This window comes from Triturus cristatus, chromosome 8 (assembly GCF_964204655.1).
Source record: "Triturus cristatus chromosome 8, aTriCri1.1, whole genome shotgun sequence".
Classification (NCBI taxonomy): Eukaryota; Metazoa; Chordata; class Amphibia; order Caudata; family Salamandridae; genus Triturus; species Triturus cristatus.
Genome location: NC_140591.1, coordinates 838,980,592 through 839,007,574, shown reverse-complemented (window position 1 = coordinate 839,007,574; position 26,983 = coordinate 838,980,592). Strand labels below are relative to the sequence as shown.

The following is a 26,983-nucleotide window of genomic DNA, read 5'->3' as shown; positions in this document are numbered from 1 at the left end:
ATACTTCCTGAATGCAAAGATTGAATTGGTATTATGGAGAGTGAATAGGAGTGAATTATAAAATGTACATGTTTGAATTTCTGATTCTAGTCCTTTGTTGATTTTAGACATTGTCAGTATCAGTTGGTCCTTAGAGTGAGGCTTCCTAACGAGGACAGATGCAGTGAGTCTGTGTTTCAGATAAAGGCTGAGACATAGAGGCCTTTATAAGTGATTGTAAGAGAATTACATTCAATATTTGGCTGAATGGGTAACCAATGAAGCGTACACAGGGTGAGGATTATATGTTTACTTCTTGAAGTGAAGGGAACACTTTCACAACTGATTTTTGCAAAATGTGATTTGCTTTATTCTTAAAGAGGTGCTTTTAGTGTTTAGATTAATACTTTGCAGAGCAAGAAAAAGTGCCCCAATGCAGTATTAGCAAGCTGTGTAAATACAACAGAAGTTTGTAAGGTCTTTGGTGAACAGCACGTACAATGTTATAATGCAAATAAGGCATGTTGTTCATTGTGTCGCAGCAATTGGAGGAGGCAGGGCGATCAAATTGGACACAATGGCGAGTCTATCTTGAAACAGTTTGACTCCCTCACCACAGAGATGGTGAGTTTTTAGACAAGTTTTAAATTGTAGTAGGGAAGGAATATCTATGAGGTCAGGTGTGGGAAAAATAAAGTGCATCTGGGTCAAGGGGTGGAAAAATCACAGGGGGGCAAGGAGGTGGGGTAAGTGTGAGGGCTTAGTGATGAGATGGGGAGATAAGGGGGATGTGGAGGTCATGAAAGCAATAGATGGGAAAGAGTTTCCTGCAAGTAAGGGGGCAGCAAGCCATTGGGTTGCTTTGAACATAAACATGAAAGCCTTGTATTAATGTCTGTTGTAGCCATGAACCAGCCAGCCTGACACTGAAAGGGAGGAAGTGGACTGGTGGTAGGGTACATCAAAGAAGACGTGACAATTTTGTCTAGAGAAGGGAAAACATGTTTTGAAAATCCTTCAGAAGTCATATGGTGCCACACACACTTTCTCTCCCCCTCTCTTTCTAAAAAAAACCAAAAAAACACAAAGGTTAAAGTAACTTTACAGTTAGGTAAAGTGTTCAGTAACAACGTAACATTTTGAACTCTCTGACTCTCACACTCTGAATCGCAAAATATCTTAGCTATGTTTGGAAGATTAAGTACAGCAAGCAAACTATGACCCTCTGTGTATGGTTATGCTACCATTGGGAAACGCAGTTAATGTGCTTACAGTCTCTTTAGCAAGACAATCTAATCTATATTTGGCAAATGAGAATATATTTTAGTTGGTTAAATGGTGGGTATAGTCATGAAATCTTAGACCCACCCCAAAACTCCCACTGACTAAGACGCACCCCTACAGACCAAATGATATCCTACCACAATACCAAACCATGGAGGTCAATTAGGAGGTCACATCTGAGACTCCTAGGCAACCCATTGCGACCCTGTTTGCGAGTCCAGAAAACACCAATGAAATGATTGGCCTATCAAAACAGAGGTGAAAGCCCTTGAACACACTTTGTGATATCAAGACCAATGTAAATCAAGGGCCTAGGATTTGGTAATATCATGTACCCAAACTTTATTGCTTCTCTGCCCACTGCCAACTCATGCTTCATTGCTTAGGGGTCCTGCCCCACGACTTCCCAAGGGCATGAAAATACATGCTCACCCCATTGTGTCACATGCCAATTGCCTCTCCATCTATACAAACAAAGTGCAAAACAAAAAAATCCCAAGTTACGGTCCATATATTGTGCACACACATACCTTGATAACTCTGTATAATGGCTGTAATCCAAAATAAAATAAAATTACCTCTGAGTCTGAACTTTACAAGTATCCCACTCCGCCACTCTGTGTCTATTGACTCTTACCTCATAATTATATAAAAATCTCATGTGTTTCAAACAATAATTCAGGTTCAGTGTTATCAGCACACAACTGTAAACAGTTATAGTTCTGTTTAATAAGAATCCAAGATAAACGATTTCCCAATAAGTGTTCTAACATATTTCACAATAAGGCAATTTAATTTTATTTCGGATTACAGCCAGCATGCAGAGATAGTGTGTGTGTGTGTACATAATATGGACCCTAACTTGGGATTTATTTCATTTTATTTGGAACAGGAGTGTAGGGTACAGCCTTGGCATGGCTAAGATCTTCCCTGTATAATTGTACCTTTCAGGTACATTCACATAAATACAGGTCTACATCCCAACTTCTATCCTTGGGGGTGCCTCAGAGCTCCACCCTGAGTCCACTCCTGTTCAATCTATATGTCAGGCCTCTTGACGATATCGTGGAGTCCCATGGGCTTACACTTTTATCATATGCCGATGACACGCAAATTGTGGTATCTTTATCAACCAATGATAACTGAAATGCGGAAGACCTTAGCACCTGTCTTTCCCAAGTTTCAGCCTGGAAGAACATCAACTCACTGAAACTTAATGGGGACAAAACAGCAGTTTTGCTAATAGGAAACCACCCCTTCTTTGGGGTCCTCATCTTTGGCCATCTACTTAGGGTTTGACCACCTTCGCAGTGTAGGTGGTAAAAAGTTTGGGAGTATGGTTAGATGATAAGGCCCCCATGAGTCACAAGATAATGAAGCAGCCACATGTTTCGGTGCTCTTAAGTGGCTGAAGAAAATTAAGGCATGTTTACTGGTCTCAGCCCAACAAACAGTAGTTCAGGATCTGGTGATTTCCAGAATTGATCACGGAAATGTGTTATATCTGGGTGTGGATAAATCTCAGCTCAAGTGGCTTCAAATTGTTCAAAATATGGCAGCCCAAATGCTTCTTCGTCTACTCAGGCTTACCTCCACAGCCAGTTTGCTTTGCACTCTTCTCTGGCTGCAGAGTGCAAAGCAACAGGTCCAATTGCACAATTGCCTTGCTAGACTTGGTGTCTAAATAAGTTCCAAACCGTGCTTTGTGTTCAAGCCATTTAGACCTGGCAATTACTCCTAGGATCAGGAAGTGGTGTTAGGGCAGCCGGTGATTTGCGTATTGTGGCCCTAAATTGTGGAATGATTTTTGTTAGAAACAGTGTTTGCTTCTATTGTTTTATGTTAAATGGAGGTATTGTTTTTGTTCCAGCCCTATGGAAGTCATGGGGCAAGTCACCTGAGTGACCAAACATGTGTTGGTAGTGAGCAGAGAAGCAATAAAGTTTAGATATGTGATATACAGAATCCTAGGACCTTGATTTACATTGGACTTTATATCTCAATGTGTGCTCAAGGACTGTTGTAAAATTATTGGCCTTGCCTAGTATCTGATAATTGTAATAAATATGGACAATAATAATAATTCTGCATGTGTGCTGGATGGTAGTGCTGTCATCCTTCCCTTTGCCTTAGAATTTGTAGCTGTGTCATTACCGCGTGACAGCTTTTTAGTGGAGCCACTTCAGGCACAGGAAGTGGTGGATCACCTTTTTCTTCTTCTTCGTAATTGCAGATGGTGAGTGCACATCGCGTGGCCTGCTGCATTGTCCCTGGCTCAGAATCAGTGATTTGCATTATCATTGCCACTTTCACTTGAGATAGTATGGACAGTGTCAACAATGACATGGAAGTTGTGTGATCTATGCCCCTGCCACAACCAGACTCTGCAGCCGTGTTCCTGAACCCCCTGACATCCAGTCCTGAAGGTCTGTGCCACACTGGCATCGTCTAAAAAAATTGGGCACTACTGGCAAAGTGCTTGTCCTACTTAGTTCCTTTTTACCTGACAGGGAGCAGTCGGTTATGATAAGGAATGCTACATCTAAATGTTTCTCCCTCCCCTGTGCGGTCCCTCAGGGATCTTCTCTGAGTCCCCTACTTTTTAATATCTATGTGGTTGAACTCTCTGCCCTGATCAGACCTTTCGGGTTCTTTCCCACTTCATATGCCGACGACACACAGATTGTCGTGTCGGTCTCAAACAACCTGGATACTACCATCTCTTAATTTCACTATTGTATGAGAGCAGTCAGTAAATGGATGGGTAAACATTGCCTTAAACATAACTCAGAAAAAAACGAGGTTGTTCGTTTTGGCAATAAATCTCTTTTTTGGAACCCAGCTTGCTGGCCTAAATAGTTGGGAACTCTTCCCACCCCAGTCCAAAAAACAAAAAATCTGGGCGTAATCATTGATGACAAACTAGATTTTAACAAGCATATTTGCTCCGTGGTCTTGTCCAGTTTCAACATGTTGCGAATCATTAAGAAGATTCTCCCTTTCATTCCTTTGACCTCCAGAAAAACAGTAATCTCTCTATTAATTCTTTCGAAACTTGACTACTGTAATGGACTGTATGTCAAGCTCCAGAAGCGTACAAAAGGAAATTACAGAGCGTCCAAAATGCTGCGGCAAGACTTGTTCTTGACCTGCCCAAATTTCATCCTATCTCAGCATACATAAACAAACTCCATTGGCTCTCAGTAGATTCTTGCATTAAATTCAAGGCACTTTGCCTTGCATATAAGGCCTTACACAACTGAGGACCCACCTACCATAGACACTCCTTCTCCTGGTACATTCTTAATCGAGAGCTACGTTAAAAAAAATACGTTGATGATCACTCACCCCAAATTCAAGAGAGATAAATGGGGGGGGGGGGGGGGGGGGGGCAGCTGTTTCTCCTCTGAAACCCCAGCACTTTGGAATACTCTGCCTATACATATCAAAGCGGTACCCACTATTTGGACTTTTAGGAAACTGTTAAAACCCTGGCTTTTTAATGTCTAGCTGCTCTGTTTTCTCTTTGTAATTACTGCCCCACTGCAATACCCTATATAGCGCTCTACAAGTTTATTAACATAACTGCTAATGCACATGCAGGTAGGCCATGTCTGCAATGCTCATAAGATAAGTAAATATAACGTTATATTTTATTTTATTACTGTAGAAATTCTTAACAGGTCAGTGATTCCCAGCCAGCTCAGTCCCACAGTTTGGCAGCATGAATGGATGGAAGGAAAATGATTACAAAAAGTAATAATTGTGTTGAAACTTCTGTGAAAAGTATCCGCTTTCAAAATGGATATCTAAGCAGACACTTTAGCCCACACATAACACATCTGCCTCTGCTCTTGATCAGAGAGGCAGGCTGTGAAATTAGAAATCTTTTGTGCTGTGTGATGGTTATAAAGTTCCTGGGGCCTTCTAGCAGGGTTTTACAGCCTTATCATGCCCTATTTTGCTATCCACAGCTTAATAGTAACTGACATAAAAACTTTTGAGGGAATTAATGTAATTTATGTAGTCCTTCTTCACACTTTATATGTTTCAGTTCACCTTGCATTCCCTAAAAGCATTTGCTTTTTTCAGATTAAATGGTTCTGTAGGTTTTTTCATGCAACATATGGCTTTTGTGTGGTCCATACTTTGAATTGTGCTACCTTTACTGAAGGCAGTGACTGTCATTGAGTCATATAGGCGTTGTGATCATTTGCCCATCCAATCTTTGGCCACTCTGCAAAGCAATGGTTACATATGGGCCATTTGGAAATGTGGGAACGTCTGTGAAGGAGGCACACAGATACAGAAGCACTAAAAGAAAAGAAAATGCAGTCCCAATAGATGAACAGCTTTGGTTGTGCGCATGGGGGACAGTGGAGTCGTGGAGATTATAGTAAGCAAAACATTTGGAGAGAGGGAAAATGTGATGCTGAAGAGGAATTAGATAACATGAGTTATTCAGATGAGAGCAGCGAGGGGGAGAAAAGGGTAATTTGTTAACAAAGGGAAGGTGTGTGCTAGGGAGAACAGCATGATTGAGACAGTCAACAGATCACTACTCGTTAAAAAAACTCAGTAATGCTTAATTCGCAGTGCCATATTTGGAGAACTGAAACATTTTCAGTTCTAATTAGGAACAATAAAATCATTATTGCTACTAATGTTGTATACTGCTAAGAAGCATTGACAAAGGCAATAGTTCTGGCTTGTTTCAGAGATCATTTATTAGTGTTTTATTTAGCTGAATGAAATGACAGAAAACTCACAGGCAGCCCCCAAGTAATAGTCAGCTCTGCATGAAGCACATGATTTTTTTCACAAATTTTGAACCATGTACTCAATTAAATATGCCATGCGTCTTGTAAAGGTATTAGGGGCATATTTACAAAAAAAATGTCGGCGCGTGGAGCTGCACCAAATCCAGCAGCGCCGCGATCTGACATTTTTAAAACACAGGGATGCACCGCATTCACAAGAATACGGCACACTACTGCTGTGGCTCAAAAACGCTGCCTAGCGCCATGTTGCTAGGGTGACTGAGCGGCAGGGACAATTGTTTAATTGTTTATGTGCGGTAAGGGACACCTGCACATAAACAATCATTCATGGTGATTTTCTCTTTCTATGTGAGCAAAAAACGAGGAGCGTATCGCCATTCTAACGCCTGGTAATCCATGGTGTTAGAATGGTGCTGTTTTTGGCGCTACCTCAGCCTTGTAAATCTGGGGCAGTGTCAAAAAGCAATGGGTGTAGCGGCGGAACACGCAGAGCAACACCCATTGCACGCCTCTTTGCTGCAGAGGACTGCGACGGAAAGAGGCATATTTACAAGGTGGCGTTAAGCCACGTTAAGTGGCTTAGCACCACCTTGTAAATATGGGAAATGGCCCGAGGCCACTGTAGCGTAAAAAAAAGAGACGCTCCGGTGGCAACGGGGCTTGTACATATACCCCTTAGTTACTCATCTTTAGTCACGGCCCTATTAGAGATGCTCCACCTTTTTCAGCTCACTTCAAGAACTGCCTGCTATTACACTTGCACACCTCCACTTATTGTCTTGTATAGGTGCACCTAAAGAAGTGCTTTCTGTAGTAGCATTGGAAGGTATGTAAATGGTGGCAATTGCTCATCGACCTTCATAATATATTGTTCATTGCATAACACTTATTTGATATTGAGTGCTTTCAATCTAGCCAGCATATGTTCCATTGTTGTACACTATTTAAAAGTTTCTTTACCAATGCTGCATTACCTAAACCACGGAAGATAATGTCTGATAACGACAACTACGTACGAGCATTTTTAATAGGATTTGAATAGAAATATGTCTATTTATAGAGCATTTAATTTGTATCTGCTGTAGATTTTCCAATCCCTGTGTGTGATGTAATTAACCAAAGGTCATATGCATCACTTCCTGTGATAGCACCAGGCCAAAGGATTGTGCAATGCCACTGACTTTGACGTCATACAAGTCCAAAGGTCACATTATGTCACTTCCTGCGATGTTACCAGGTCACAAGTTGTGTGATGTGACTTCCTGTGACATCATGGGTGGTCAAGGGCATATGATGTCACTTCCACTACCCCTGACATTTTGGTAAATTGACATCTATGCACGAAACCACAAACTTTTGGAGCAGAATAGCTTACCCATACAACAAACAATATAGTACTAAATAGGACCGCAGTGCAAATAAGTCTGGTTCCAGTAGAAGAAGAGCCACTGATCCGGACATGGAGTGATGCAAAGATCTGCATTCCGTCCATCAACGTAGCCTACTTATGCAAAGCTAAAAAGCAATGCTTACTCAGTTAAGGTTGCAGGCGGTATGCACCTGCGCTCATTTGTGGAAATCAGGTATTTTCCTCATCAGACTTTGAGCAAGAGAAGGAAAATAGGAAAGGGGGAAAGAAGATGGAAAAAGAGGAAAACTGATAGAGGGAGAAAGCAAATATAGGGAGGGACTGGTCTTTTGGCAGTCAGGCAGTGCCCAAAGGGCTGGTCTGAACAGGCAATATGTGGGCTGTTTTTTTTTGCTGTTTGTGGACTAGTTTTCTGATTTGGTGAGCTCAGATTTACTGTTGATTTCACTGATATTACTACAGTCCCTGCCTACATCAAGCACAAATACAGTCCTCCATATCTTGCAAAACACCTATAAAGCATGTTTTTACTAGTGCAAAATTGCTCGATTTGCAGAACTGGGCCACTTCTTTTTATCTATCTGATTCACTAACGGGAACCACTTTTATTTTGGTGCCCACGAGCGATAAAGAGACCAAAAGGGGCATATTTACAATGAAATGGCGAGGCACCACATGCAATTTTGCTGCGCCGAGCTGCGTCATTTGAAAAAATGTAGGGATGTGCAATATTTACAAGAATACAGCGCACTCCTGTTCTCTTCTCTGGACCGGCTCCGGCCACGCACCAATAAGGGCACCCTTGCACAATGGTGCAAGGGTGCATGCTTTGCGGAGATGTTTGTGCGAGAGGGCCATCCTTCTGCACAAAAAGTATAATTAATGGATTTTTGCTTCTTCTATGAAAGAGCAAAAAACAAGGAGAAATAACAAACTTTCTCCTCGTTGCGCCACTTTCACGCTTCCCTTGGAAAGGCGTTAGTTTTTGCCGCTGCCTCAGATTTACGAATCCTTGTAAATCTAGGGCAGCCTCATAAAGCCATGGTTGTGTGTGGGAACATCCACAGCAACTCCCATGACACTCCCTTTTGAAGCAGAGTACGGCGTGAAAGAGGGCCAAATTTACAAGACCGTGTAAAGTCACGCAAAGTGGCTTTGCGTGGCCATATAAATAACATAACATAACACGTGTATTTGTAAAGCGCACGTTCACCACTACGGGTATCTTGGCGCTGAATAACAGATGTTTATTGTTACCCAACTCAATGGTACTCATTTTATCGACCTCAGATGGATGAAAGGCTGAGTGGACCCGCCGGGATTTGAACCTGTGACCATGAGGTCGAACACAGGCCCCTGCAGCAGACGCATTAGTCCACTGAGCCACCAGACCCGGCAAAAAAGTGACGCTCCTGTGGCGCTAGGTGCTTGTAAATATGCCCTGAAGTGTCAGGTGGCAGGAGAAAGAGACATGATGAGCGAAAATCAAGACTGCAGTCTTTAGATGCGGCAACGCCGGCACTTAGCTGCGCGGCCAGGGGCTGCTGGGAAAATCTTGGCACCATGCAATGATTTATTTATATATTCATTTATTTAAGAAATGCCTGCCTGTGCAGCCACACCACCAAAGTAGCAGAAATATGGCACTCTTGCATCACGTCGCACTTAATGAAAAGAACTGACGCCCAACGTTGCATGCGTCTGAGAAATCAATACCCCGAGCCCATCTGGAAGTTAATCAACAGAGCCGAGGCACAAATCATTTATAATTTATGCAATCAGAAACCAGAAGCAGAGTTCGAACCAAGGCTGTTCAAGGTCAAGCAATGGAGGCTCCATAAAACACCACGCCCCCAGCTACTCTGCAATTCGTACTAGCATTTTACAATACAAAGAAATTAATGGGGCTTGTGGTCCATAGAGGACTGCTCATTTTTAATATTATTTATCTGTATGTATTTTGCTCACGATCATTTGCATCACAACTTTTAAAGTATGCATTAAATAACCAGTTCCATTCATACATTAGATAGACCGTTGTGTTGTCAAAAATTACTTGTAGTATTTAACTAGTGCTCTTCTTTCAGTTAAATGTGAAGTAAAAAGCAGCTTCAATAAGGCAGTTGAAAATTGTAGGACAACAAACAAACTATAGACAATCTTTAGACCAGAGGGGGGAGCAAGAAAACACATTACCATGTATAAAAAAGATAAATTACACTTTTAAACTATCAAATTGTGTAGCGAAAAATTAGCAAGTCCCTGAAAAAAATGTTTAACTAAAATATAACAGTAATAGCTTCTAAAGGAGAACCTACTGCTGTATTTGATTCTTTCAGGTATAACTAGCTTTGTCATGCTAAGAACCCAGTTTTTGATTCTAAGTTTGGCGGCAGTCTTACTTTGTATGACTCAACACACTGATTTGCCCTCTTTCCACAAAAGAGCCATATACTCAACAGCATCATTTTGTGAGTTGCTATTGACTTTTCTTTAAGTCTGAAGTATTTTGTTTTGGAAACAAGAAAACAAAAACATGCATCAAGCTGCTTTTTTCTTTTTTCTACATCCATGAAATTTCATGCGGTGAAGGTTTGGGTTGCTTTGTGGTTCAGTGGGGGGAAAACCCCTAAAATTCCAAGAAATTTTGCAAAATTGTGCAAAGTCCTACCAAGTTGAAACCATTCATGAACAATTGGTGGATTTCAAATCTTTCATTTCACCAGAATGTTTTACTCATCGCTGCATTTCCTACTGTACTTCCCACCCATTTTATCTTTATTTTTTAGGTCGAATCCTACCAGACAGCTTAGCTGTCTGATCTGCTAAAGACATCTTCGGGGCATTCAGAAAGCTTACCTAGCAGTGCATTCTGCCTGTTGCTTACCATTGACTTTGGGGTTTATAACTCATATTTTCTGGTTTTCTGTTTGCTGGCTTTACTTGTTTTTGGCTGTCCAGGGTGTGTTCGTCCCTCCCAACAAACAAAACCTTTCCACACCAACTCCCTTTGTATTCTTCCAGGAGTGCTCCTTTAAGTAAACAGGCCTGTAAATCTTGTTCTTATCTTGTCACATTTGCTGTGCATTCAAAGACAGAGGTTAAATGTCGCTCTGTCTTCTGGGGTACTTGGTGTTTATTCTTCTTTCTTTGACTTCAAAGTAAGAAGATTTATGTGACAATCTTGCTGGATACTGGGGGTAGGAAAAGGTGTTTTAACACAACATTTAAATGAACTTTGCAAGTATTTCAGACTATATCATAATTGGGAAAGAAGTGTGTTGGAAACAAATACTTTAACATGATTGCAACAAAACAATACATTAGGTGATGCCATTTCCATACATTATGATTTGTGTGTGGTATTTACTGATCATTTGAATTGAAAATGTGTTGTCTGTAATGGCGGTGTGCTGCTACATCATGCATACTCCACTCTACTCTGCACCACTCGACTTTACACCACTTGACTGCACTGCATTCTACGCCAGTGCACTTTACGTCACTCCATTCTACCCCACTACCTCTTTACCTCTTCACTCTTCACCTCTGCACTCTAAACCACTCAAGTTTAGGCCACTACAATCTAATGACAGCCTATCGAACTGCTACAAGGGATGCTCCCATTGAGGAGTTCCTAGTCTGAGCCAACAGCCATTACCTGGCTGCTAATGAAACAAATTCTGGGACTGCTCCTGTGACCAGCTCTCCCCGTTGCCCTCTGATCCCCCATTGTATCTTCATACTTCTAGGGCACGGCCCAGTGAGTATATGTTATCTTGTAATGCATCTCTGGTGGCATTGTTATGAACTTCCGAATTTCCTCTGTGACTGACTTCTAAATTGGAGTCTGTTGTTTCTCGAGTATACTTGAATACCCATCAGACATTGTCCAGTGAGTATAACCATACCTTGTTGTCCACTTTCTGGTGGCACTTACTAATTCCTTCCAGGGATTTATCTCCCTGGTTATTCAACTGCGTCTCAAGTAACACTATTCCGCAGGTCATCCCCAGCCCTGAAGAGACCCTTGTATGCTTCAACAGGGTTGAAACGCTGTCGACATTTCCACAGACAGACCATTTGTTTGACCTAACACTAGGTGAACCTTCCATAGTGTTGCTGTATTCTCCAGAAACTAACATTGTATATGGCTGTCTGCTATTACCAATATACCAGTACTACAAACACTTTTTTCACAACTTTTGTTTGGTTTTGGTGTATCACTTGGGTATTGTGCACTTTTCACTGATGTTTTTCATTTATCTTTATTCAATTGCATTTGTTTGCATAAATGAATTCGCTTCAGACTATTTTAAAGTAATCCATACATGTTGGTTTTCTTTAGATTTTTCTTTAGATTCACTCATGACAGTTATTTCGCTGTCTTATTGTATACTATGTATACAAGTTCCATGTGACACTTGTCTGAACTTTGACTTCAATCTACTCTGCACAACTCCAGTCTATGCCACTGTAAAAATATATATATATATAAACATTTAGTAATAAATAAAATCATCAGAGCGAAAAGGCAAAGTTCTCACGCAAGAACTGGTTCTTAATTGTTTACAATCACCAGAAGCATTGGAAGAAACATTGGAATCAATACAAACAGAGCTATTAGGATTACTAGTGACATTGTCTCCTCTATCCTGTGAAGAAGATGAGGACGAAGCAACATTGTTTTCACGATTGTCGCAAACAGCCGTCAACTCGCCTAAGTCAAACCAATCTTTATCAGTATGAGTTTTAAACTTGTTAAGTATGATTTTTGCCTGTTCATTAGTCAATTTGATCAAAGCATTACGATTCCACCATCCCCGATCTTGTAAAAGAACAGCCATACGAGCAACTTTTATAACTTTAACAGGTTCCGTGAACTTAAACTGTCCTTTTGCCACTTTAATAGGTTTCTTTATAAGAACCCAGTCACCAGGTGACAAAGGAACTTCTTTTACATGTTTTCTTTCGTCATAGTTTTTTTTATAACATGCTTGCTTATGTTCAACATGTTTTCTGATTTTATGTAAAAGTAAACTAACGCCATAATCAATTTTATCAGTCAACCAGGAAGGATTGAGAGAAGAGATTGGTTTTCTACCTCTAAGTAGCACATAGGGTGAAACATCGGTGGTAGATTGGGGAGTGGTGTTATAACTCCACACTTTTTGACTGATATATCTTGAAACAACTAACTTGTTAGAAATAGCAGTTTGAATGCCCTCCTTTAACATTTTGTTAGCACGCTCAACTAAACCATTAGCCGATGGGCTATATAAGGGTGCAAGAGTGTGATTGATCAATTTTTCACCAAGAAAATTCTCAAATTCATTGGAAACAAAATGGGTACCATTGTCAGTGACAATCTCTTTTGGCAAACCTTCAATCAAAAATACACGCTGCAAGAAAGCAATAACAGAACAAGAATCAGAATTCTTCACAAACGCAAAGTAAAGCCATTTAGAGAAATAATCAATCACAACAACTAAAAATTTTGCATCATTCCCTAATAAATTGAACGGACCTGAGAAATCCAACCCCAACTTTTGCCAAGGACCCTTTGGCCACTCAACGGGACATAAAGGATAAGTAGAAGAATGCCAATGTTTATCTGAACATAAACACTCCGGACATTTGTCAATGTAGGACTTCACTTGATTATCAATGCCAGGCCACCAGTAAGTTTCTTTAATTTTACGAACAGTACAAGAGATACTTAAGTGGCCTTGGTGGGCAAGCAAAATTATTTTGTCCCTAATGCCCTCTGGTGGAACAAATTTATCCTGTCTAACAAGTATATTGTTGACAATAGATAACTCATGAGCCACCTGAGAGAATGACTTGTCTTGTAATGACATACTGCGATCACAAGGCCATCCATGAACCAAGAATCTTTTGACTCTATTTAAGCATTAAGTCCTCATTATAGCATTTGATCCATTCTTCTTCAGAAAGTTTCGCATCTTGCATTTCATCAGTCATGGAAAAGACGCAATCATAATCTTCATTGTCAGATTGATCCTTAGTAAGATCATCATCCTCAACTGGTAAACGTGAAAGACAGTCTGCTCTTATATTTTTACCACCAGGAATGTACTTAATATCGAAATTAAATTCCTGTAACCTTGCAAGTAGTCTAATTAGCCTGGAGGAAGCTTTATTTGAAGTACTGTCACCTAACATGTTCATGAGTGGTTTGTGATCGGTATACAGTTGAAATTTTGATCCCCAAATATACATCCTGAATTTTTCCACAGCCCAAGAGCATGCCAGGGCTTCACGCTCGATAGTGCTATAATTTAGCTCAGCACCACTTAAAGGTCTGGAAGCAAATGCTACAGTAAATTCTTTCCCATCTATCATTTGACTGAGAACTGCTCCAAAACCCTTAGAACTGGCGTCCACGGTTATAATGCTCATACATCCATGCGTGAAAGGTCTGATAGCAGGGGCCTCAAGAATTAATTTCTTGACAGAGTCAAATGAACATTGAGTAACATCAGACCAAACATACTTCACATTCTTTCTTAAAAAGTCCCTCAATGGTTGTACAAATTTTGTACTCAATGCCTCTGCACTTTACGCCTCTCTACACCACTGCATTCTATAACACTGTATCTGCAACACTGCACTCTACACTACTGAACTCTAGGCCACTCTACTCTGCACTACTCCATTCAATGCCAATACACTCTATACCACTGCACGCTCTGTCACTCTACTCGGCATCACTCCATTCTATGCCACTGCACTCAAGGCCACTGCAGTCTACTGCACTATATTTTACTCTTCATCACTCTACACCACTCTACTCTGCACCACTCTATGCCACTGCTTTTTTTGCCACTCTACTCTGCACCACTGTGCTCTATGCCACTTCACTTTACTATTCAACACTCTATTCTACAACACTGCATTTTACGCTGCTGCACTCTATGCTGCTGCCCTTTGGCACTGCACTCTTCGACACTATACTCTGTAGCACTTTACACCAGGTCACTTCACTCTACTCCACTCTACGCAACTCCACTCTAAGTTACTCTAATACACAACACGGCTCCGTTCTACAGTACTCTACCCCACTCTTCCCATTCCACTCTACACCACTCCATGCCATTCCCTTCAATGCCACTAACTTTTAGCGATTCTGAACAGCAGCCACGCTGGTGTAAAACATGGCTAAAGCACATTGACAAAGGCAATAGCTCTTGCATAGACAAAACCTATTGGCTTTGCCAACTCTATTTTTTTTGCAGGAGCATATCAAGCAAGAGGTACATAACTAGAATGTGTGAGTCAAAGTCAGAATATTCTTTATTCGAATGTCAAACAGAATCATAAAATAAAAACATAAAAAATGTGAAATCACGCACAACAATCGATAAAAGCAGTACAAAAGGTCTACTAAAAATCAAGAATTTTATGATAAAACGCAGTTGCCTTAAAAAAACTGCTCTCTCTAAAATTTACATCACTACTTTGCAGTAGTTGTAAAAGCCTACAACTGGCAACCCTACACTGTTTAGAAATTGTGAGATTTAAATACAGGTAATAAACATTGCATCCTATAAGGTTTATACAATGCACAAAATATCATAGCGTGCAACAGAGAGTAGGTGGAGACATTATCACAGGCACATTTCTCATCAACCAAGCTCCCATAGTAACCCCTCAATAAGCACAGCATATGACATATAGTGCCGGCTCTAACTTTCAACAATAATACTCTTTCCCAATTATTAGTCAGATTCTGTAGACAAGGTTCCAGGCCAGAACTGATTTTCAAGACACAATAATTCTGTACGACTGGTTTGCTCAGTTCCAGATGATCCCTTTCGGCACACCATTTTTCCAGGAATGAACATTTCACAATAATCTTATCAGTCTTACAAACAGATAAGGGATTGTCAAACAGGGCAGATTTATCCAGAGCAATGAAATTCTGTTTGACATAAGCGAGCCAAGGGATATACAAGCCCCATGCCCAATTTAACGGAATTCTCAAGGTATGACAGAGCCAACTCCTCATGACAAATGTAATGACGTGAGGTATGTGAAGAGAGAGAAGAGGTCTACAAAAGCCATCCTCTTCAACTTGTGACATCCTACAATCGCTGTAGCCCCAAATTCTGCTCCCATAATTTGCAACAGGTAAACATGGCTTGGAATAAATATCAATCAGAGAGGCTATAAGCTTACCCCATACAGATTTACCAACATTGAAGAATTAACTTACAGCCTGCTTAAAGTTAGTATTTCTCAGACACACATTTTCTGCCCAAGAACCTTTAGCACAGAATAATATACCAAGTTATAGGAACTTAAAGACACTCTCCAGACAGTTCTTGTTAACCTACAAAGTGTGCAGCTGATAATCTTTAGAGCTGCAGGCCATGGACTGTGATTTAGTGTAGTTGATAAGCAGATCCAAATCAAGCAGAAACTCCGTAGAGGATTTTACCAGGCACCTTAGGGAATTAGGCCCCTGTGCTATAAGCACTGCATCATCAGCGTACAAAAGTACAGGTACAGGATCAGAGGCAAAGTGAGGAACGTCCTGAGTAACAGTTTTTATAAAGGCATTAAGCTTATTAATATATAAAATAAACAAAAGAGGGGCTAAAACACAGCCTTGCCTGACTACACTCTGCAAGTTAATAGGGGCAGATAATTCACCATTTGTGCCAAACTTTACTAGATAGAATGTGTACGCTTTTATTTTGTAAAAGTCACTGTGCCAAGAGGCAAAAGGGAATTGCCCTGATGAATGGAAAAGTTGTGTCTCTCTTCCCCTAAGGCGATGTGGTCTTTCTGGGACGTCCTTCTATAGTGGTGAAGCTAAGGGTGGGTCCTGATTTCCCTCCCAGTTTGCTATCATAATACCAAATTGATATGTGGCACTGCTGTTGTGAGCAGTGGTCATTATTTGGATGGAGACTCCATCATTTGCCCACCCCTAATGGCCAGTAAAACCTCTCTTTTTGGACATGGAGGGCTCCCACCAGCAGTAATTCCCCCCTGTCGCCCCTGCAGTCTACAAGGAGAGGTAGTAGTTCCTGCCCAGTAATAACCCAATCTAACACCTTGTTGATTACTATATCCTGTGCATGATGAGAGCCATGGTGTTTGCGTCGATTCGGAATGTGTGGGTAAAGGTTGAAAATAATATTACTTTGACAGTACAGAAGACCTTTGCATTACGTATATCTACTCAGGAATAGAAAGTGATTTGCCAAAGCAGGACTTTAAAGCTAGGTTGAAAGTTTCTTATATCTATTACTTTACCACTAGACCACATTGGCTTCCTGTTGTTTCTCTTTTCCATTAGCTAATTGCACTGTCTGCACAACCACGGATGCTCCAAGGATACCGACCTTTTTTTTTATCCCGCACTACCAGTAAATAGCAGCAGTCAAAATGGCATGTAGGATAGTTAACATCCAGATGAAATTAATGGCAGTGACTATCCATGACTGATGAGTATGGGTTGAACAATATTTGAATGTATAGGTGGGCTGGCAATCAGGCATTTCCCAGGGATTTGGATTCATCGAAGGTCGATTGTTGCTGGACCTTTTAAAGACTCCCCAGCATTTATTGAAACAGGCACAGGACAAAGAGATGGGGAAAAGAAAGAAGGCAGCAAGAGAGAAAAAAACAAAGAAAGACAATGAAAGAAAGAGGAGTGGAAGACAAAGGAAAAGAGAGTGGGGGGAAGAAAACAAGGGAAATACCAAATGGAGGAAGGAAGGAAAAGAATGAGAGAATGAAGTACGAAATAAAAAAAGTAAAACGAGAGATGGAAGAAATAAAGGAACAAATTAAGGATGGAATAAAGAAAAAGAGAGTTTGAGGAAGAAAGGAAGGGTAGGCTTGAGAGAGAGGAAGAGAAGATGGTTTGAACAATTTTGCCAGGATTGTTTTTCGTTCCCAGTCTGGCCCTATACGAGCGAAACAACAACCAGTGACATAGGTTGAGGAAGGGCTCACTTTTTGCCCCCTCTCTGTTTTTTTTGTGAAAACTGTTTCCAACCAAACCTATAAATAGGCATGATCATTTTTCTTCAAACCTAAGTAGCAAACCAGGTTGTTAATTACTGAAGCACACTTACAAAATGCCAATTCTGTAAATTTACTTACCGACATTGCACAAACCAAATTGCTTAAATTGGCTGTCACCTATTATGATTGATAAGAAAACAGTACATTGAGTTGCTTGTGGACCTCAATGCAATATATAGACTTTGGTCGAACTTTGCTAAATGAATCAGGGCAATGGCAAATATATTGTCACACCCATGACCAGTTTATGATGAAAGAGGGGCTGACCAATGATTTCTTTATGCAAAAATCAGGGATGCCTGATATTCTTAGTGTGTGTTCGACTTATGCCATGATTCTTTTGCCCAGTATATTCGGTAGTAATCTGATTTACAAGTAAGGCTGCAGTAAATTAGCACAATATGCTAATGTCTTGCCAATGCAAACACCTTGTCAATGTAGACCTGTAGTAAACAGGCACACTATAATAATGGCTTACCACAGCCTTCTAATGCAATTCAGTAAGACATCATATGTTTTTGTTGACCAATTCAAGCCAGATGTTGATAAAACATAAATCATTACTGCAAAGTAATGGAATTTGCCTTTGGAGCATGAAATCCCTGATTGCTAAATATTTTAACGTTTTCATTAGAGGTTAGAGGCCCTGTTGTGAAGCAGACCTACTTGGGATGTTCTTTTCCCTGTCCTATTGAAAGTGTAGCAGCCCTTCTATTTGTAAAAAGCATATCCTGTTTGCTATTATTGGTTATGCCAGACACACACCGGATTTAGTTATTTGTGTTGCTAATATGCCCCCTTAAAATGGAGACTGGTTAAACTAAATGGTTAGGTCAGATTCACCATCGGTTGAAGAAACAAAACCACTGAGCTCTTTAAAATGGGAAAAGCGTGGTGATCCAAGACAACAGAGCTCAATGGACCAAGCTACAGCAGAACAAGGAAATCAGTTAAGTGTCATTGACTCCTGGGCTAGATGTAGACGAGCAAGTTCTAGTCCAGTGTAACAGAGTTATTAGAACACACGTCCATAAATGTCCTGCGAAGGCTGTATATTTAAAAAAACTTTTAATAATATCCATAATATCTTAAATATATTGACAGTATTAAGAGGACGGATCAATGCAAAACCCAATACTAAGCACAGTGCTAATCACAATACCAGTGCAACACACAAGATGATGCAATGGCAGTGTAATCTCACAGTGAGAGCGACAATCCTTTGTGTGTGCCAGAGAGCTGTTAAATTTTAAAGAACTGTACAGTAGTGAATCCATTGCCCCAGATAAACAGACAGTAACACGTTCCCAAGTATTTTTAATGTTTGTGAAGCTCTGCTGTTCCTGATGGTCGAAACATACCTAGAATGGAAATAACACAAAACTAATGTATGCGGTAAACATATGTGGTATAATTTCCCCAAACAGCTGATATACATGAACCTTTATGGAGATGAACAGTGTCACTCAAAATGCAGAATTCTAACCTTCTAACCAAAACAATATACTTTATATATTTTTGGTTATTTGAGAGAATGTTCAGAATCCCAAGCAACCTTAAACCAGTTTCAGCGTTAGCTGGCCTCAGTAGTAAGTGGTAGCGTGATTCTTACACACAATTAGCTACAGGGCCTACATCTGGGCATGGTCATTACATGTAGGGTGTCTCAATGAGAAAAATAAAAAAAGTGACTGGTGTAATAATTATCTGATTTCTCCTGTTGAGGTAGTGTGTTTTTGAATATGTGCCAAAACAATGGCGAGTTCCAGTGACCTCAATTTGTAGTGAGGTTTCAGTGAGAAAGCTTCACAGACAATTGGTCTCGAACCCTGTCCCCAAAGAAGAATCCAGAGAAGCACCCATTGAACCACAGCTCTAGAGAGATGATCTTCTTAGTCAGTTGCAATGTGTTACAGGGTAAGTAATCCAGGTAAAGTGCTGCTGCACACAAGTCTAGCCCATACTCTGTAAAGAAAGAAAGCACATGACTTAAAGAGCTGAAGGCCAGTATTGAAACCCTAAAACTCTGTCAAGGATGTAACAGTGTAGTGGGCGTGTCCTGGATGGCAATGGCACCAGATGTGCGGCCTTGATTTCCCCAACGGTGGGTCCCGCAGGCACAGATTTCCTGAGGCACCCCGTCCCAGGATGGGCTCTGCAGTGTCCCAGAGGTGCCATAGGTTCCGGCAGTAGAGGGGACCCCCTGATCTTTCTGAGGGAGACCCCCTCTAACAGAGATGAGGGGACCATGATGGCAGCAGGGCCTAAGATGCTGGCGCCCAACCCATGGGAGACGCCGACTAAAGAGGAGATCGCAGTACGACATCCCCGATCAGGCCTGGCTGAATATCTTGGGGCGTCTGAAGCTCTGGTGGCAGCAAGGTCCCCCGGGCCAGTCTTAGGGAAGCTCCCTGATTATTGAAGAGAGGGCCGCTGCAGCACGGGACCGAAGATAGCCATGCCTTGCCAAGAAGACTTCTGGCGGTGGACACTGCGGCGAAAGTAGGTGTGGCAGCGCAACAGCAGAGGCTGCTGGCCCCAGAACAAGGGACTACATGCTAGCAGACCCTGCAGCAGAGGGAGCAGTGATCCTCCACAGAGTGCAGCTGGGTGCTCTAAGAGGCTTGGATAAAGGAGACTGTTGCTGGTACAGAGGTGGCACCCCATCTGGCCCCAGGTGCGAGGGCCTACGGCAAAGGCACTGGACAGAGGGGAAGGGGAAGACTGCTATTGATGCCCTAGTGGCACCCCCTGAGTAGAAAACTGAGTGAAGATGCTGAGAACCTGTAAGAGACCTCAGCCCCGCTGAAAGGAAGCACAGCGGGGCTATGCCCAATGAAGAGTGCAGAGTAGCAGGGGCACATTGCCCAGCAGCTCCAGGGCGAGTCGCTGAGCTAGTGAAGTGGGCGCACTTGGATACGCTGACATCCTGTATGGCATACCCCAGAGCCATAGGGACTGGGTCCATGGAGTTCTCCTATGAGACAGGACATGGAGAACTAGAGGGAAGATGGGACCCAGTAACAAAGAGCCAAGAAGAGGGAATTGAGTCACAGTCACCTCACAGCCCTTACCGCAGTATGACCTGTGAGATCAAGCAGCCACATCAACCTAGGGTTGTGGCCTCTATTGAGACAGAGTCACTCAGGGGGTCTTGGGCGAATCAAAGGAGATGATGTGACCCAGACAAGGCAAAAGGGCACACTACAATGAGATGCAAGGTCCCAATGCTACTGCTGCAGCACAGTGAGATTTTGTTTTTTGAGACATAATTTTATTGATTTTTGTAGAACATACACATCACATTTCCATGTTGTATGTTATATACAGCCGTATTCGTATATAGAGCAACATACACCAGTATTTACGTTGCTAGCGTATTATATCCGTAGGACCATTATCTTATACTTCAATCAAATAAAATAGGGTAGGATAGGGCCAACATATAAAGTCCATGACACCGGTATATTCGGTGTGCAGCACAGTGAGATAAGGTTGTGAATTTGGAAATACACATGGAATGGATCTTGTTGATGATTCAGAAATATGAAAATGGTGCAGAAACATAAGTTAGAGGCAGTGGTGCTTGACGTAGGTCTGTTGCATTCTGATCACAAAAAGATGGCAGGAAGAGTAACCGAGACCAAGAGATTGGTGGTCCAGATCACACCTCTAGTAACAGATAATGCCACTAAAATGTAGCACCTGCAGATGGAAATAAAGACCCTAATGGACAGACTAGACGATGTGGAGGGCCGCTCCAGGTGTAACAACATTTTTCATTTTGGAGTCCTATAGAAAGCCGAGGGCCCAAGTGTGGACTGTTCATTGAACAATGGCTTTTATCAACTGTGCTGGGAAGACAGGCATTGAATCTCTATACACTGGAGCACACCTATATGGTCCCGGGGAGGCCGTCGGGAGGGAGGACCACACCCAATAATAGCCAGACTCCCTAACTTTAGGGACAGTGACCACACTTGGCAGATGGAATGGTCTCATGGGCCCAGGACAATTAAGGACAGCCAAGCAGCAGAAAGAGACTATCCTATCGGTAAAAAGTCACTTACGCATGTTGAATCAGAAATACGGCCTGCTCTTCCCAGCTAAACTGAGGCTGTCCACTTAAGATGGTTTGCATTTTTTTGCAGCCATGGCCAAGGTCTGGGATTGACTGGAAACCAAAGGTTACCCAATGTCAGAATCACAGGACCAATCTCAATCGACAGACTGGCAACAACAGAAACCAAATCGCTGTGCAAGCCGGTGGGCACGACAACTCCTACGAACGATCAGGCACTTACAGGGATGGCGAGAGCGGTGCTGGAGGTACAAAGGGGTCTCTCATGGACAGTAGGCAGCAGATGGGCAGCCCTAAAGGGATGCTCAGCAGAGTCCAGCGAAAGTGCAGCAGCCTCAGAAAATGATATGGAGGAGAATGCCTTGCTGGTGGTCCCCCCGTTGACTATAGACAAAATCATTTTAGAAACAGTGACTGGGCAGAGAGAACATTCAACACAATGACTGCAGAGACACAAGGGGGGGAGTGCATCCCTATGAGAAAGACTGCTGGAGAAATGGCCTGCGGGTCAGAACCCCCAGAACAATATTACTGTTAAGTAATGTATAACTTGTTCACGGAAATGTGCTAACAGGCATCTTGGGCATTGGGGGCGGAGGGCAGGAAGTTGGAGGCTCGTCGTGCAAGGTGACTGGAAGGACGGGGAAGTTAGGGGGAGGATGGTTCAGGGCAGCACAAGATGTTGGCAATCAAGGTGAATCCTGGGAGTGGCCCTGGTTGACAGACCTTGCAAAACCCTTCATGCTATCGATACAGAGATTATATAGGAGGAAAGAAACGCCACTCACTATTTTATCCTGGAGTGTGAACAAGCTGGGAGATAAATTGAAGAGGGGGTGGTACTGAAGTACCTGGCCCACCATGCACCTGACATTATGGTGCTAGGGGGCATCTGGCAAGGAAAAGAACTGTATGTGGCCTCCTGGTACTTCTTCCCGGGTCTGCATTTGCTGGGCTGGAGTCTATGGAGGAATGGATCACCAAAGCTCCTGAGATGCTGCTGTTGGTGGTGGGAGACCTCAATCTGACCCTGCAAGGTGACCTCAACAGGGTGAATAGGAGGGGAGGACAATCCATAGATGATGAATTGCTGCATACATTTCTGTCTGCCTTGGGGTTAGTAGACCCCTGGCAGGCCGCCCACTATGATTTAACCAAGATCCCTTGACCGGGGGTGAATGTTTTGATTTGTTCTGCATTCTGTCCATCATTTATGTGTCTTTTGCTTTCTCGCCCCAAGTGCGCCAGGTATGCCCAGACATGGGTCCCGGGCTCACTGTGCCACTGAATTCAAGTTAGCCTGGCTACCCCGAAACCAGTCCTAGGATGCTTGTTTCCGGACTAGGGAAGACCTGGCTTGGCAGTTCGGGCTGGACTGTTCCCAAGAGTAACAGGGTCAACACCGATTTGCATGGCTGAGTCTAAACTGGGGTGGTATGGTGAGCAAAAGAACGATGGATTTAACCCAGATCTCTTGACTGGGGGTCAAGCACTGTGACCTAGCGCCCCCCATCCCGCATGTAACTCCTAATTTTAATTTGTGCCTCTTCGACCTGCCTACCCTCCCATAAACTGCTGGGCCTGCACTCTTCCTCCACACTTCTTGCTCTTTGGCTGCCATTGGAAGTTGCCCATTACCTTTTCTCCAGTCCAGAGTTTATTTGTGGTAGTGGCACTGCAAGTATTGCTGGACTGTAGGGCCTGATCTGTCTTCGCATCCCCCCATCATCATAAATACTACCTCCTTCACTCTGCTTATTGTTTTCGCTGTGCTTCTCCCCTTTATCAACCTCCATGATGGGCCGCGGTGACCCAAAGCAGCGCAAGTTGCTTTTCGAGCAATCCAAGTCTACTCATCGGCAAGGCTCACACTCAGACACAGATGAACCCGTGGACAGAGATGCAGGGATGGACTTCACAGGTTGTGCCGTAGCTATCCTGGCTGATTTATGTGCTGGGTTTCGCTCTATTGATGCTCGCTTTGACACCCTCACCAGTCGCCTCGACCGTATGGGGGAGCACATCGACCTGCAGAACACTAGACTTGACAGGGCCGAGGTGTGCATCTCTGGCTTGGAAGACAGCGCCGAAACTACGGCGAAACATCTAGACCACATGGACCATGTTCAAAAGACAGTGATGGTCAAGAATGAACATTTGGAGGCGCGGTCACGTAGGACAATATTTGCAGAATGGGTATTGTGGAAACAACCAACATTGTGTGCATAAACCTGTTAGTTGAACAGCTTTTCACTGAACTTTTTGACCGGAACAGCTTTACGATCACTTTTATTATCGACAGGTCACTGGGCCCGAAACCACCTGTTGGTCCCCTACCACGTCTGATTATAGCGCACCTTCTCAACTACAGAAAGAGGGACACTGTGCTGAGCTTGGCTCCTGAACATGGCCCACTCCAGTTTAAGGGCTCTGCAGTCTCACTCTATCCTCTTTTTACACTTGCTGACCAGGAGGCTCGCCGCAAATACTCTGACGCTAAAAATACTGTGTGAAAATTGGTCCTCAAATATGCTATATTGTACACACCACAGCTCCGTGTTGATATCAGCTGTTGTCCCCAGGTATTTGATGCACCTGTGGACATCTTGGCCTTCTGTAAACAATACTCAGCTAATAGTGCCTCTTCCAGATGCACCACACCAGAGCACTACCCCATACCATCATCATCGGCACAAATATCAACTACCTGATGGACACCAGGGGCTCGGCCCTCACCGGACCTTATCATACCCTCTTTGCTGTCTGGAGAGTTGCCTTTCCCTAGAGGTGTAAATCACTTTGTTGATTATTGGGATGTTCGTATTTGTTTTGCATGTTTTGGGGATTTGCTGGATGTTTTTTTGTCTAGTGTGGGGATTTCATATTTGGATGTTATTCATTTTGTTTTGTTTGTATTGTATTGGTCAATGGGTGCTCATTCCATCCTTCTTTTTCATGCCGCCATTCCCCTTAACTTATACCCTTGAATGACACTATGCGACAGCCAGAAGAACCTGTTAGACACCACCCTTCTCACATGGATTATCAATTGTCTTAACAATTTTCAAAAAGGGAAACACACATATCCTCTTATTTCTTTCTTGACATGGGGTCAGAGTGGTGTTTCTTCAGGAGACCCACCTTCCTTCCCGGTCCTGGCACACATTTGCTTCCACTTTGGAGGCTCACCTGTATTTTGCTTGCTTACAGCTCCTATTCGATGGGGGTATGCATTCTCATTCATAAGAATGGTCCCTTCTCTCTCACAACCAGCTTCACTTTTCATTATTATTTTATTATTGCCATGGACCCCCGGGCACCTCCAAGAGTGAAACTTATACCGGGGCTTACAACTCTCCTATGGTCCCCTCCTACTCTCTATGTATGCCAACGACATACTGTTATTTGTCTGCCACCCCTCTGACAATTCCCCCACCCTGTTTCGCGAAATTATACAGTATGTGGACTTTTCTGGCATCCATATAAATTTGAATAAATCTGAAAAATTCCCATTGACAGACTGCACACAGCTGGTATCCATTGAATACCCACTGATGTGGTGTGCTGATGCCACCAAATACCTGAGAATACATATCCACAAGGACAAGGACCTAGTCCTGTGATTAAATTACGGTCCAGCTATTGACACACTTTCCATTCAGGTGGAACGCTGGATCACACTTAGGCTTTCAATGGCTGGCTGAAATGCTATAATAAAATTGTGGTCCTGCCCCGGTTCCTTTGCCTTTTTCTTAATATCCCATTGCCTTTGACACAGCATTTTTTGCTCATCTTCTACGCATATTACGGACTGGCTACCAGCCTCGCATCCAATGGGATACATTGACCCTCCCTTATGAGCGTGGCAGCTTTGGGGTTAGCAACCCTCAGCTCTACTATCTGGACTTACAGTGCTAGTAGACACATTGTTGGTGCCATCCAGACACACAAATCCCCTCTCTTAAACCAGAAAGAGATCAGATTGGTGACCTCTCATTTATTTCTGTACTCCCAGAGGGGATCACTATGGACCCCTTCAACATACAAATGCTTTCCACCATCAGCTGGGCATAGTGGACACGCTGCCATGTCCCGGGGAGAGGTCTTCTCTACTCCCCAAATATGCCAGTAGTCAACAACCCCTAGTTCCCCGCACTCGGGAGAAACTGGTTCAGTGGTATCTTTATCGCCATGCATAACACACGATGGGGGATGTCTTCCTCGATGGCCATGTTCTCCCACATACTGACACTGTTTGTTTTCATACTCCCTCACACATGGACCATTTTCTATTCTGTCAACTTCATCATACCTTCCACTCCAGGTTTCCCTCCTACCTGTTGGCCCCGGATGTTTGAAACTAGTCATCTCTGACACTGATGGCGGTCGGTTGATTTCTAGACTCTACCGTACTTGCCTTGCTCGGAAACCAGACTCTTCTGGGTGGCTCAGGGGCCTGGGAGGCAGACTTGGGTAATCCCTTCTCCGATAAAATCTGGTCATATTGTTGCTGTCAAATTAAGCTTGTCTCTATCAACCACAAACACAAAGTATCACATGTCAAATTCCTCCACCGGGCCTACGTTACTCCTAAGGCTTTAGCACGTACTGACCCCACACGTTCATTCCAATGCCCCGAATGCCATACTCTGGATGCAGATTTTGCTCATTTTACTTGGACATGCCCCCCAATCAGCCACTACTGGTCCACCATTTTTTCAATGCTCTCCGCTATGATTGGCATTATCCTCATGCCCACTCCTCTGATGGCCCTACTGGGGTACACACATGACATTCCACTCAGTACCCAACGATTCACATCCATTGCCCTCCTACTTACGAGGCATGAAATAGCACACTATTGGGGCAGCAGGCACCTCCCCAAATTCTCTGCCTGACTCAAACATATACCAAGATGTGAAAAGGTTAGTGAAAACTATGCATAGCTACAACCTCACACTTCCTGGTCCAAAAACATATGGTCACCTCTACAGGACTACCTGCTCACCCTTGAGTCCAAAGACTTGGACTAGATCAGTGGTTCCCAAACTGTGCACCGTGGCTCCCTGGGGAGCCACCAAACCTAGCCAGGGGAGCCGCACACATAGAACTTTAATGTATCTAATGTTGAAGGGTCTGTTGGCTTCAGATAAACTAAGTAGATTTAAACGCATGATGTTGATGATTTGTAAGTGACATGCCTAAAGCTGTAAACGTAGTTCTTAATTGATGGCATGTTGAGGGAGATGACCTCCATATTTCACTGGATCCCCACGTTCAACACTCCCAAAGTAGGCGGAAGAGGCCTGATTTATTTTGTTAGACTCTTTAATAGTTTTGTTTTATTCCAAATGCATTTTACAACAATGCAAGTTATCAGGAAAGTACAGTTGCCCTGTGTATTAAACACACTAGGTATTATTA

General features: G+C 42.8%; 1 protein-coding gene across 1 annotated transcript in view; it reads left to right on the top strand.

The window, feature by feature from the left end:
- TAGLN3 (transgelin 3) overlaps window positions 1–26,983 on the top strand; it is a 152,776-nt gene that overhangs the window by 9,009 nt on the left and 116,784 nt on the right. The gene's annotated exons all lie outside the window — the stretch shown is intronic.